Source organism: Elaeis guineensis, chromosome 11 (assembly GCF_000442705.2).
Source record: "Elaeis guineensis isolate ETL-2024a chromosome 11, EG11, whole genome shotgun sequence".
NCBI classification, from domain to species: domain Eukaryota; kingdom Viridiplantae; phylum Streptophyta; class Magnoliopsida; order Arecales; family Arecaceae; genus Elaeis; species Elaeis guineensis.
Window position 1 is genome coordinate 59,168,200 of NC_026003.2, and position 16,074 is coordinate 59,184,273.

The following is a 16,074-nucleotide window of genomic DNA, read 5'->3' on the forward strand; positions in this document are numbered from 1 at the left end:
GTCATTGACATATAGAACCAAGAAGACAACAACACTCCCACTTGTCTTCTTATACGCATATGATTCATCCTTATTTTTGATAAAATCAGACTCTTTGACTGTCGTATCAAATTGGATATCCAACTCCTCGAAGCCTGCTTCAATCAATAGATGGATTTCTTTAGCTTGCATACATGATTTGCCCTCTCACTTGAGACAAATCCCTCTGACTGAGTCATATATACCTCTTTCTCAAGATTACCATTGAGGAATGCAGTCTTGATGTCCGTCTGTCAGATCTCATAATCATAGTATGCCACTATAGCAAGTAAAATCTGGATGGACTTGAGCATAGCCACTCGTGAGAAGGTTTCATCATAGTCAATTTCTTGCCTCTGAAACCCTTCGCCATTAACCTAGCTTTGTAGGTTTCTATTTAGCCATCTGCTTCGATCTTCTTCTTTAAGATCCATTTGCACCTTATTGGGGTCACACCCTTAGATGCATCAACCAAAATCCATACTTGGTTGATGTACATCGAGTCCATCTCAGATTTATAGCTTCTAGCCATTTATCTGTCTGAGTCTCTACTCTTAATAGCTTTCGAATAGATCAATGGATCATCATCCTAAATGATGTTGATCGAATTATCATTCTAAATGACAAAATCATATCTTTGAGGTGCTTGACGCATTCTATCTGACCTTCGGAGAGGAGGTGTGTATTGTGAATGTACCTCATCCTTAGATACTTCTGATTAAGAATCTTCTTGTGGTTCAACCATAGATATTTCTGGATTGGTTTGTAGATCATGAACTTTCATAAGTTCAATATCCCTCCCACTGCCTCCTTCTTGGATGAATTTATTTTTCAAAAAAATGACGTGCCTGCTAATAAATACCTTTTGTTCAGTAGGGTGGTAAAGATAATATCCATTAGTTTTCTTAGAATACCCTACAAACTTATACCTATCTGATCTAGTACTAAGCTTATGTCCAAAAATATTTCTGACATAAATAGAACTGCTCTAAATCTTAAGATGTTTAAGATTAAGCTTTCTTCCCTTCCATATCTCATATAGTGTGCTTGCAACAGACTTTGAAGGTATCTTATTTAAAATATATATGTCAGTTTCTAAGGTATATCTCCAAAAAGATATTGAAAGATCAGTGAAGCACATCATGGACCACACCATATCCATCAAAGTGCAATTTCTCCTTTCTGCTACATCATTTAATTGGGGTGTATAAAGAGAGGTCCATTTAGAGAGAATACCTTTACTTTTAAGATGATCAAAAAATTTACTGGATAAGTATTCTCTTCCTTGATTAGATCGAAGAATCTTGATACTTTTTTTAGTTTATTTTTTGACCATACATTGATACTCCTTGAACATATCAAAGGCTTCGAATTTATGTTTCATAAGATACACATATCCGAACCTTGATAAATCATTTGTAAAGGTGATAAAATTGAGTATCCTCCTCTGGTCTGAGTTATCATTGGTCCATATACATCTGTATATACTAGGGCTAACAACTCATTTATCCTCTCTTCATGTCTAGAAAATGGAGTCTTGGTCATCTTACCGATGAGATAAGATTCATAAGTTTTCAATGATTTATAATCATATGGGTCAAAGAATTCTTCTTTGTATAACTTGTTAATCCTTGACTCACTAATATGACCAAGGTGATAATACCAGAGATATGTGATATTCATATTTTCTCTTTTTTTTTTAATATTTCTTTCAATATAAAAAATATTTTCATTGAGTACAAGAATTAAAAGATTGTTATCAATATACCCACTATCATAAAATTTATTAGAAAAGAAAATGGAGTATCCATTTCCCATTAGCTTTATTTCATAACTTTGTTTTAACAATAAAGGTATAGAAATAATGTTTCTAATGATTTTTGACATGTAATAATAGTCTTTTAATTTTAAAATTTTGTCTGAAGGCAAATCAAGCACACAGGTTTCTATTGCCTCTGCACTAATGGACTCTCCACTTGTGTCATATAAAGCTCAAGGTCACCTCCCTTCAGACCTTTTTATATTCTATAGTCGCTGTAATGAATTACAAATATACGATCCATAGGCAGTATCTTATATCCAAGTATCAAAGTCTGAGCCACTCAATGAAAAAAATACGTCTGCATCATATGCACACCTTTTGGTGCTACACTTGCACTCTACTTCAATCTTGCAAGATTATTCTTATAATTATACTATCAATATCCAAATTTGCCATAAAATGAATAGATAATATCTTTATGGATATCTATTGCCTTCTCATTATTACTAACCATCCTATAGTCAGGAATATCCAGAACATCGGAGTTCTTCTCCGATAGAAACCTAACTTATAATTCCTCAATCAATCCACATAGTTGAGATCGATCAACATAGTTTCATGCAGTGAAAATAAAGAAGCCATAATATAGACTTAAATTTACATAAAGAACAATAGTATAAGCAAACCACTCATATTTGATATGCATAATTAAATGAGGACTTTTAAACCAGCTATGTCTTTCACTAATTTATCGGATACCATAGCCTTCTCCTATTGTAAACGAGAAACCCTAATCTAGTTTCTTAATGGGATTGAGACCCTAATCCCTCAATGAAGCCTTGTGGATATCACAACAAACCTCAATGAGTTCAAAGATAGAAAAATCTATCTAATTACATCTCATGCAATTCTCAACATAATCCTACCTCTAAAAATACTCATAGCTTTATGGATATCACAATAAATTATAGTATTTTTAGTTAAGTCAGACCCTTCATTTCTATATAGCCATATCTGAAAAATACTGTCTTTGTGAATATCACAACAAAGCAACATATCCAAAATTACCATAAAGCATCTAATATGCACCAAGACAAACCTACATCAATCTCCATAGAAAGCCTTGTAGATATCACAACAAACCTACTATGATTTTTGACAGGATATTGACTAGGCATGAAAAAAGGCATATGTAGTGTTCAAAATACTGAGCTATCCTCATTCAAGATTCAAACTAATCCAATTGGTTAGAAAAGTATTAAGATTGGTGGGAGTCCCCCCGTTGCTTTTTTAGACACTAATAAAATTGGCCAGGTCAGCAACGGAACCAATTAAATAATCACCGCATTTGAAACACTCCTTAGACATTAATTGATTAATCGATTCAAGAAACTAGGTCAGCTACTAGTTTATAATACTATGACTTAATATGATTTTTTTATGAGGGCTTTAATGGTCTCAAGCACATCCTAATTCAATTAATCGTAATAATGCATTATTATAGTTGTATCTTAATAATTATAACAACTAATCATAACATCCAATCATATCTTTAAGATATGAAAACATAATCATACAACATGATTATAACTAAGCATCTCAAGTATATCACATATGCATGAAGTTCTAATAATATGTATAAACACAAAATATTCTTTTCACAGTTCTTCTTCTTGCGACATTATAGTGGCATCCCTACATGCCATAAGAGTACCCTATGGAATAAGAAGAGAAGATCTTTAAACCCAACTTGCTCTTATAACCGGACGGCCTGGTGATAAACTTCAATTAGAGTACTAAGCTACTAAGAAAGATACTATATATACATCATGCATTTTATATTTAAAATAAATCTTTAAGACATGCTAGGGTTTGGATGTTCAATCGGGTTCAACTCTTGACCCGACTTGAACCAAACCAAAAATCCATGCTTGATCACAATCAAGATAATAATTTAATCTTTGATTATATAGATCAAGGTAGGCATCGATACCACTGTTGGGTTCTGATGGCACAGCAGAAAGATTAGGTGTTTAAAATTTTCATTCAAAGCACCCGATGCACCAAAAACCCCAATGCCCAAAAATCTTTGACTATAATAATCAAAGTACAATAAACATAAATTTGGATAAGAAGAATACCTATAACACTAATCTCAATTTTCATGAGGTATCCAAGTATCCATCCTCCAATGATGATTCACACAAAAATTGAACCAAAGACAGCACTCCTTTTTCTCCTTGCTTCAAGAGTTTTAGCCCTTAGAACTCGACTAGTCTCATACTGATCAGGTTTCTTCAAGAACCTGACTCCACCCTCTTAGAACCTCCTTTGAACTTTTAATTCTCCTTCTTTAAGACTCTCACAACCCTTGTTAGGATCAGATAAAGCTTTGTCTTAAATCCCAAAGTCTTGTCCTAAAATAAGATAGGTTGTAAGAAAGAAAGGAGAGCAATGGAGACAAAATTGGAAACTCGATCTGAATGCCTCGGACACCCAGTGCCCAGGCCTTTATATAGACACCAGAGGGATGCCAAAAGAGAGGGACACACCCCATAAGAAAGTCTTATCTGATCTGATTATCAGAGATAAGAGTTCCTTCAAGTAGAAGGACTCTTATCAATGATACATCGATCAGCACCCTCATCTGCACGCACGACTAGAGAAGGGATGTTTTCACATCCCTTCTCAAATCAGAAAAATCCACAAAAATCCTAGTGGATAGGGGACTCACTTTTGATTCCAAAAAATCTAAAATGGTGATAAAATTATCACAGACGGATGCTATCCTTGCACTCTTCATGCAAGTGCTGATCACCACGCATGCACACACATGAGGGAAGTTTTGGCATCCAATTTGGCCATCAGATAAGTCTATAAAAATTCAATAAAAATCATCAAAAATAGCTTATCAAATGTAAAACATTATTACAAAAAATTGTTCCAATTCAAAAGCATTTGATAGAAGAAAAGCTCTCCAAAACATGAAGAGATGCGATGCTTCTACGCGCACGTGCAAGAGACCCTTCTCGTTTCCAATTTTTCTCCAACCCAAAAATCCAAAAAGAATCCATCTCATACTTTGAGATGTGCACTAGAGGATGGAGGGTAATATGGGCTATCACACGCATCTTAATCCCATGCTAGAAAGACTCTTCCTTCTCCTCATGCCAACACTCGCACGCAAATAGTTTTTTACACTAAGAGTCCTTCACAACTTGGACTCTTCATAATTGGTGTTAACATAGGATGTGGTGCCCCTATTTGGGCTGCTTCCAGGTGGGACAACCTGATCCAAATATCCACCAATTTAGGCTAGCTAATTAGCAAGGGATGAGACCAAATTGATCTCCAAAGGAGCAAGGGTTTCCACACATGCTAGCATGCTTATCGGACCCTGATTGAATCCAAAATTTCAGTCAATCTTTTTTAAAAGGATCTTTGGCCAATTTCTATATGTATGTGACCCATTGAATTCTATATCTAGTCAATAGTAGATCTAGGGGTAAGTTAATCTAATTTGATTAGACTACAATCTAATCTATTTAGGTCCAATCGAGCTAATCCGAGCTCAACAATTAGAACCCTTTCTAATTGGCAATCAAATTAAACTCTTTAATTTGATCAAATCTATAAGTCAAGATTGATATCTAGTAATATATTATGACTACCCAAAAGATGTAAAATTTAGTAGAAATATCAAATATACCCTTCAGTGGTAAGTTACCGTGTAATTCAATCCTTCGATCATCCCTGCACCCTGAATATGTTCATGAGTTTGGAATCATATCAAACTCAAATACATATTCATATCAATTCTCAATTAACCAATGATGACTTCGATGATGAAGTATTAGAAACTCTTTCTAATCTCCTTCCTACTTCTGGTCAAAAAACTTTTTTCGAGCCATCTAGGATTAAGAATACACAGGATGCGATCTTCTCTTACTAGAAGTGATCGATTTCATGTTGACCTACTCACAACCTCTATACATACTCCATATCCAGAACACCCTATACATATCTTAATGCCATGTCTGGGTATGAACCAAAATATGGGTTCATGTGCACAAGATTGTATAGTGATCTTAGGTCTAAGGATCACTTGCACAACTCTCACTTAGAGAATCATCTTTGACATGTAAGTAAGGCTTCCATAAGATGTTCCCTTTCATCGAGTCAATTCAATGGACTCATTGTTGGAAAATATGTCCTAAAGTCAATCATCTAAGTTGTAGATGATTGTGCTCCATATAAGTATATAAATTATAAAATGATAAATGTTATCTGATAGATTCATCATAAGGAATACATCTTTCAAAATAGAACTCATATGTTATGATGAAGTCCTTAGAACTACTACCAAAATGATAAAGGAGGATTTACCACGTGGTTCTTAAATCTAGCTCGCAACCAAATGATACAATTGTTACAAGGATGAAAATTGTATCGAGTATAGGTCATTGTGTGCCATATTAGTTGGTTGTCCTCTTAACCAAGACGTGTGGTGCATGGCTATGGCATATGAGTGATTTATAGGAGTACATTTTACTGAGCGTGACCACTTTCAGAGCACTCTACTATCAAAGATTACTCTGATGGGATATGGGTATATGTGTCCCTCAGACCTGAGGCTGCCTCAGTGACTTGCAAGCAACTCATTGTGCTTTGGTGCCGGACTATCCGAATTTCTAATTCAATGATGAAAGATTTTTGGGTACAGTCAAGTATTTATGAAGTTTGAGTGCGAGTCAAGATAGGATTGATCGCTCCAAGTAAAATTGGAGATGATGCATCATTGTATTTCAATTTAGCAAAACTTTGGCCAAAATAATCCTAGTGAGGAGTCACAAAATTTTTAAGGTTGAGACACAATGTGGACCACTCATCCTAGGTTGACAGTTTAACCGAAAGTCATTTTTGAGCATCAAGTATCAAAGGGATGAATTATACGGTAACTATATCCACATGGGTTCTGGAGTGTTGCTGAGCATACATTCAGCCTATCTAGTCATCGGGTCTCATTGCTAAATGGTTAATCGATTGGTACAGAAATTATTCTTATGCTACCAGCTTAGGTAAGAACCTATGGGATCACACACACAGAAGTATCTGTCTGATCAAATGGTTGATCAACGATTATGAATCGTTGAGGATTTAATTATCAATTTGATTGATGATTAATCCTATGCAAATGTTGTAATAAATTATTTACTAATAATTATTAAATTAAAAAAATAATTAAGCCCTATTATTTACTAATAATTATTTACTAATAATTATCAATTTGATTGAGCAATAGAGATTAGATTAGATCTAATAGAATTGGATTCAATTAGATTGGCTTTGGATTAATTGGATACAGCCCTATTGAATAACAGGGCTTATTTCAATTGATCTCAGGGATGCATAAATATAAAATTATTTTTATATAGGTTTGGATTGGATCTAACCCTATTGGATAATAGGCTTTGATTTGATTAACTACCATTTGATAATAGGATTGATTGGATCAAGCCCTATTATTAAATAGCTTCCCGGATATCTATTAAGAATCAATCTCTGGATCAATAAGATTTTAAACTAATTAATTATAAATTCAATTAGAGCTTAATAATTAGGCTAGGACTCAATTAGTTTATTTGTTATAACTAATTTCTAAATTAGTTAAGATTAGATTCAAGAATTAGTTAGAATTTGATCAAGATCTTGAATCCTATTTGGTATAGGACTAAACCAACTTGAAACACCCCATGTGCAATCTATTTCTCATGCCCCACAATCCTTTCATCGTGAAAAATTCTCCATGCTTCATATGAACCGTGCCCTTTTCTCTTTTCTTCTATGAGAAAGGAGGTGTCCCTCCTTTGTTGTCACCCAAACAAAAAAAAAAAAAGGAGGGGGCGTCCAAGAGTTAGATGCCCCATAATCTCATATGCGGAGTCACTCATCTCTCTCTTTCTGTGAAAGAGATTTTTAGAGATTTTTCTTACTAATTTTTAGGCATCAAAAAAAGGCTCCTCTGCTAGTTATACAGTAGAAAATTAGAGAAAAAAAAGTTTTTCCCGAGAAGAGAAAGATCAAGGAAGAAGATGGATCTTTTTTCTTGCGTGCAGCCTTGAAGAAGGAGTTTTTCTTCTAATTTTTTTAATTTTTTCTAAGATAAAAATTAGATTAGATATAATTTTTAATATAAAAATTTAGAGAAAAAATATCAAAAAATTTTGATTGGGCATTTGAGGCTTTTTGGAGTTCTAGATCAAGGAAGAAGATGGATCTTATTTCTTGTGCATAGCCTTGAAGAAGAAGGAGTTCTTCTTTTAGATTTTTTTTATTTTTTTTAAGATAAAAAATCAGATTAAGATGAAACTGGGCTAGCCTATCAAGTGTGGGATTAGCATCGAGAAAGCATGGGAGAAAAAATATCAAAAAAAATTGATTGGGTGTTTGGGGCTTCCTAGAGTTCTAGATCAAGAAGAAAAAGGGAGAAGAAGAGAGAAGAATGGTTCTTCTCTTGGATCCCTCTTTTGGATTTTATTTAGATCTAATGATTTCATATAATTTTTAACATAAAAAATCAGATTAGATCTAATTTTTATTATAAAAAATTAGAGAGAAAAAGTTCTTCTTAAGGGCATGAAAGGAAGAGAGAAAACTTCTCTCTTATGCATAGAAAATTGAGAAAAAAGGGTTCTTCTCTTGATCTCTATTGTAGAGATCAGATACATAAATCTACGAAGAAAAGGAGAGGGTCTCTTTATTCTTCATCTCCATCATATTCCTCGCAGATTAACCAAAGGATGGTGTCTTCGTGAGCTAGCACTCCCGGAGAGATCGATCAGTACGAAGACTTCGTGTGGATACCCGTAGAGGTTGGATGCATGTGCAGCTGCTAAGCATCATGAAGAACCATCTGTCATAGATTTTGAATGCGGTGATCTGCTATCCGTACTCAGATATAAAATTTTAAATTCAATTAATATTTAAATATTATCTAAATATAAATTAGATATGTTCTGTACTTGCTGAATTTTAGATTTCAGATATGTATACATGTATATTAGTTTATGTCATAGATCCTGTATGGTGATTTAGATTTAATCTATGCATGTATTATAGATTAAATTATTTAATCTATATATGTTTTGCTATAAAATTTTTGAAAATACATGCACATCACCCACCATGCTTCCCTACAAATGGTATCAGAGCCAGTTTCATTATGACATGAACATATGTGCATGTAGAGTTGAAATCTAGATTTAGCAATACATGAGATGTGTTATGATCTAATTTTAGATATGATCTAATATAAAATCAGATCTAATATAATTTAGATTAGATCTAATTTTTTGCATATATGATATGTGAATTAGATTAGATGTTCTGAGTAGTAAAGTACTCAGATTGGATAATCACCAGGCCGTCTGATCATAGGAGCAAGTAGGGTTACATGACCCTCTCTTCTCATTCAATGGGATACTTTTTATGGCGTGTAGGAATGCCACTGTGAGATCCCATAAAGAAGAAAGTGAAAGAAAAAACTTACTTTTCTGTAAAATCCCAGATTTTAAAATCTTAGGATTTGTTGTATATGATATAAAGCATGAATTGTATGAAAAGTAAAACATCTAATTTGTATGATTAAAATTATTTTAATCATAAAAATAAAATTTAAAATTATAAAATATTTAGATATGATCTAAAGATTGTTATGATTGATTTTATTTCAGTTTATGTGAGAATTTTCAGATCTGAAACTATGTGATACCAATTGGCCTGCCAATTGAGCTGACTAATTTTTAGTCCACTGCTTTAATCGGTTCAGTGCTGTCTGACTCGACCTAGTTTACTCAGGCCAAACAGTAATACTTACTATTTATAATTAGTTAACTGACTAAGTATTAGACTTACTCGACCCATTGAAGTGTGCCAACTCAGTTCAGGAGTGAGCCAATCAAGTTTTCAGATTAGAAAAATTTTGCATAAAATTGATATAAAATTATTTTATAAAATTAAAATTTTTTTGATTAATAATCTTAACCCATGTTAATGCATACTAAATTAAAAATTAAGAAATATATTTTAGATCTAGAATTATGATTAAAGATCTAATGACATTGCATAAAATATGGGGCATGGATTAGCTCGAATTAGGTCTTTTTAATTGGGTTAGACTTAAGGTTAGAATCAAAGACTTAATAGATTAAAAAGAGTAGTTGATCCAATCTAACTAATAGTTGATTTAGATTAGATCAAGGGTACTCTAGATCAAAAATAATAGTTGTAGTTGATCGAATCTATATCTTTGATTAAACTAAATGGATCTTGATTCAACCTTAAAGATTGAGTCTGAGTCATTAGGCTGATTAGTGTTGGAAAATATGTCCTAAAGTCAATCATCGAAGTTATAAATGATTGTGCTCTATATAAGTATATGAATTATAATAAATATTCTTAAATCCTGCTCGTGACCAAATGATATAATTATCACAAAGATGATAATTGTATCGAGTATAGGTTGTTGTATATCATATTAGTTGCTTGTCCTCTTAAACAAGACGTGTGGTGACACGAGTATGGCATACGGGTGATATGTAAGAGTATATTTCGCTGAGCGTGATCACTTTCAGAGCACTCTACTGTTAAGGGTTGCTCTGATGGGATATGGGTATATGTATTCCTCGAACTTGAGGCTGTCTCGGTGACTGCAAGCAACTCACTGTGCTTTGGTACTGGACTATCCAAATTTCTAATTCAGTGATGGAAAGTTTTTGGGTACAATTAAGTACTTGAGAAGTCTAGGTGCGAGTCAAGATGGGATTGGCCGCTCTAAGTAAAATTAGAAATGTTGCATCATTGTGTTTCAATTCAGTAAAACTTAGGCCAAAGTAGTCCTAGTGAGGAGTCACAGGATTTTTGAGGTTGAGACACAATGTGGACCACTCATCCTGGGTAGACAGTTTAACCTAAAATCATCTTTGAGCATCGAGTGTCAAAGGAATGAATTATACAGTAACTATATCCGTATGGGTTCTAGAGTGTTGCTAGGCATACATTCGGCCTATCCAGACATCGGATCCCATTGCTAGATGGTTAATCGATTAGTACAGAAATTATTCTTATACTATCAACTTAGGTTCGAACCTATGGGGTTACACACATAGAAGTACCTGTCTGATCAAATGGCTGATCGATGATTATGAATTATTTAAGAGTTTAATTATCAATTTGATGATGATTAATGCTATACAAAGATTGTAATAAATTATTTACTAATAGTTAATAAATTAAAAAAATAATTAATTAGCAATATGATTGTTAATTGACTTAATTTGATTGAGCAATAGAAATTAGATTAGATCTAATTGGATTCAATTAGATTAGCTTTGAATTAATTGGATGCAGCCCTATTGAATAACAGGGCTTATTCTAATTAATCTAAGGGATGCATAAATATAAAATTATTTTATATATATTTTAATTGGATCAAATCTTATTGGACAATAGGCTTGATTGGATTAAATCCTATTATCAAATAGCTTCCCTGAAACCATCAAGATCTCCATCCCTACATCAATGAGATTTTTAATCTAACTAATTTTCAATAGGATTGGAGCCTAATTGGATTCATAATTGGGATAGAACCTAATTAGTTAGTTTGTTATAATGAATTCCTAAATTAGTTAGGATTGGATTCAAGAATTAGTTAGAATTTGACTATGATCTTGAATCCTATTTGGAATAGGACTAAACCCAAATCAAGCCATCCCATGAAGAACAAGGTGCATCCCTCCCCTCTTTCTTGTCACCCAAAAGGAAAAGAAAAGAGAAGGGGCCATCCAGGAGTTGGACGCCCCATATCTGAATCATCTTGTCTCTCCTCTTCTCCTCCCTTCTTGAAAGATTTTTTAAATCTTTTCTTACTAATTTTTGGGTATCAAAAAGAGACTTCTTTGCTGGTTATATAGTAGAAAATTGGAAAAGAAACGTTCTTCTCAAAGAGAGAAAGATCAAGGAAGAAGAAGAGTCTTCTTTTTTGCGTGCAGCCTTAAAAAAAGAGTTCTTCTTCCAGATTTTTTTTTTAATATAAAAATTAAATTAGATCTAATTTTTAACATATGAATTTAGAATAAAAATACTAGAAAAAATCTAGTTTGGGTTTGCGGCTTTTTGAAGTTTTAGATCAAGGAAGAAGATGGATCTTCTTTCTTGTGCACAGCCTTGAAGAAGAAGGAGTTCTTCTTTAAGATTTTTTTTTTCTAAGATAAAAATTAGATTAGATCTAATTTTTAACATAAAAATTTAGAAAAAAAATATCAAAAAAATTTGGTTGGGTATTTGGAGCTTCCTTGAGTTCTAGATCAAGAAGAAAAAGGAGTTCTTCTCTTGGATCCCTCTTTTGGATTTTTTTAGATCTCAAGATTTTATATAACTTTTAGCATAAAAAATTAGATTAGATCTAATTTTTATCATACAAAATCAGAGAAGAAAAGTTCTTCTTAAGGGCATGAAAGGAAGAGAGAAAGGTTCCTTCTTGTGCATGGGAAATTGAGAAGTAAGGGTTCTTCTCTTGATCTCTGTTGTAGAGATTAGATGCATGGATCCAAGAAGAAAAGGAGAGGGTCTCTTTATTCTTCAATTTCATCATGTTCCTCTCAAATCAGCCAATGGATGGTGTCTTCGAGAGCTAGCACTCCTGAGAAGATCGATCAGCATCAGGACTTTGTGTGGATATCCGTAGAGGTCGGATGCGTGTGCGGCTGCTAAGCATCATGAAGAAACCATCTACCATAGATTTTGGATGCAGTGATCTGCTAGCCACACTTAGGTATGAAGTTTTATATTCAATCAATATTTAGATATGATCTAAATATAGATTAGATATGTCCTATACTTGCTGAATTTTAAATTTCAGATGTACATACATGCATATTAGTTCATATCATAGATCTTGTATGATGATTTAGATTTAATCTATGTATGTATTATAGATTAAATTATTTAATTTATGTATATTTTACTATAAAATTTTTAAAAATACATGCACATCACCCACTACTCTTTCCTTCAAATATGTTATGATCTGATTTTAGATATGATTTAATATAAAATCAGAGCTAATACAACTTTCGATTTGATCTAAATTTTTGCATATATGATATATAAATTAGATTAGATATTCTGAGTAGCAAAATACTTGAATTGGGTAATCACCAGGCCATTCGATCATAGAAGCAAGGTTACATGACCCTCTCTTCCCATTCAATGGGGTGCTCTTCATGGCATGTAGGGGTGCCACTATGAGGTCCCATGAAGAAGAAAATGAAAAAAAAAAAAAAAACTTACTTTCTTGCAAAATCCTAGATCTTAAAATTCTAGATAACAATATGTGATACAAGTTGCAAAGAAACTAGTTACATCTAATCTTGATTAATCAAAATTACTTTGATTGAAAATCATAAAAATTTAATTTTGATCTAAAAGATTTTATGATTTAATGTAAAAGGTTTACATAAAAAATTATTTCATAACCTTAACCTATGTTGATGCTATACTTAATTAAGAATTAAGAAATATATTTTAGATCTAGAATTGTAATTAAAGATCTAATCACATTACATAAAACATGGGGTATGGGTTAGCTCAAATCAGATCCTTTTAATTGAGTTAGACCTAAGGTTAGAATCAAAGACTTAATGAATTAAAAAGAGTAGTTGATCCAATATAACCAATAGTTGATTTAGATTAGATCAAGGATACTCTGGATCAAAAATAATAATTATAGTTGATTGAGTCTATATCTTTGATCAAACCAAATGGACCTTGATTCAGGCTCAAAAGTTGAGCCCGAGTCATTAGGCTGATTAGATCGCTAGGTAACTCGAGTTAACCCATATTGTTAAGGTTAATCAGTATGACTGATTTAAGCACCCTGGATTGACTTGTCTCTAATCCTTCTCATGACTTGGTAAAGTCAGTGGGAGGATTTACAATATGCCGATTGGACCCACTAGTCACTAATCCTTCTCATGACTTGGTGAAGTCAGTGGGAGGATTATGACTTGTAGGTCGACTGATGTTCTCTAAGATATATTAACCAAATCCTCTAAATTATTAGGTCCATAAAATGAGCTAGTTATGGGGATAGCTAGATCATAGCTTCCCATTAAGGTGCATGATAATGAATCCAATATCCCAAATTGGCATTGGAGGTGCTACATACCTGGTGTCTATTATATATTAGAATTATCATTCATTATACGACCATCTTATTGTACCTTCAGACCTATACTCAGGTTGGCCGAGCCACACTCGGGCCTGAATATCTGTTTTGTTGGATGCACTTAATGTTGTTATGTTAATGGTTAGTCCTAATCAGAATTTTCAGTGGAGGTGCCACACGCCTGCTGAAAGGATGTCTGGGGTAAAATCTAATTGCTAGAAATTATTTGAAGAAATAATTGGTTGTGAACCTACCCATGGATGTACTAGGGTTGGCCGAGCCACGCTTAGGCCTGAATGCAATCTGTGTGGATCCTGGCACCCACTAAAGAATTAAAGTAATTTCTCGGATTGAAGGTAGAGGCTACCAATTTGTATAAAATAGTGGAAGAACCTTTAGACTAAAGTCCAAGTCTTTAAGCTTAAAATAATTTGTATACTAATAGGTCAATTATTCTCTTTTCAGAAATGACTAGAATATTGTCGCTCTGTTCATTGTTACACAGTGACAATATCATCAGACCTAACTTTGATAGCTAATATCGAAAGTTAAATATAATTTTTGAGAGAATTAATCAAGAAGTCTCAAGCTAATCCAAATAGGCTTAAAGAGAAATCAACAAATTATTGCTGGTCAAGATGTTATGTGATAACTCCTTGAAGTTTCTCTATTGATAATACTACTATTTGGGTATAGGATATCGATAGTGCAAGTCATGTTTGTAAATAGTTGTAAAAGACTTCAGGATAGTAGAAGGTTTGAAAATAGCAAGAGATTTCTGAATGCAAGACATGAAAGTCTGTTCCAGTCTTAGCATTAGGAATCATCGAATTTATTTTCAACTCTAAAGATGTCATTTTAAGTGATTGTCATTTTTATCCAATCTTATTGATAGTGTCAATCAGTATGATTATTACAATATCATTGTGAATGATACTACAATAATGAGTAGACAACTGAAAATGACATAAACTCATTGCCATAGTCTGTTAGTGTAAAATACACATCTGAATAGTATTCTAGATTAGATAATATCATTGAAGTCTATTTTTGGTATAGTTGACTTATTCATCTTTTGTTGGAAAGGATGAATAAGCCAGCGATGTTCTAAGTTATGGTACATATTGATGTATTTACACTCACGAACATTAATGTCAGAAGAGGGTTTACTACTTCATTAAATCTCTGACGACTTATCTTGGTATGGGTGTGTTTTGCTTATGAAGTATAAATCTGAATTAATTGAAATGTTCAAATGATTCTATAATAAGATAAGAAAATGAACTACAAAGAGTATTAGAATTCATTGATTTGACTGATGAAGTGAATACCTTTACAGTAAGTTTTGACATGTCTTGGAGAAAATTAGATTCTCTCTTAATGGACCTCTCCTGAGGCATCCCTATTTAAAAAGATGTCTGAAAAGAAGAATTGAATCTTATTAGACATGGTTCGGTCCACTATACGATTTGCTGGTCTACCTGAGGTCATCTTTTAGAAACTATTTGATATGTACTCGAGAACATTCTGAGCAAATCGATCATCAAAACTCCATATGAGATATGGACTTGGATAATTCAATACTCTCTTACCTTAGGATTTGGGGTGTCGAATTTGTATGAAATGTTTACAAATCGATTAGCTTGGATCTTGATCTGATAAAAATTATCTATGGGTATTTATTCTATCTTTCTGATGGACATGAGATGTTCATGAATCTTAAGGTATTCTTTTTGGGAAAAAAATTTTTTGGTGAAGAAATTGATGCCGTTAAGTGCTGCTAGATGATGCTTGATAGGTATAAGAACCAACTCTGACACAAACCAACAGAATCGAAATTGATCAGATCAAATTTGAAATCCAATGTAAAGGCATCCTTGAATAGATACAGTAAAGTACCGTATCAGTCAAATAAATATTTTGATTTCTAGGTTTGAGATGGAGATTGATCTTCCATACGGATGCAATACAGGGATCTAACATTGAGAAGTGGCTTGGAGCCATTAAATCTGAAATGAAGTTCATAAAGATCAATGATGTACGGATATTTGTTGGTTCATCTGAAGGA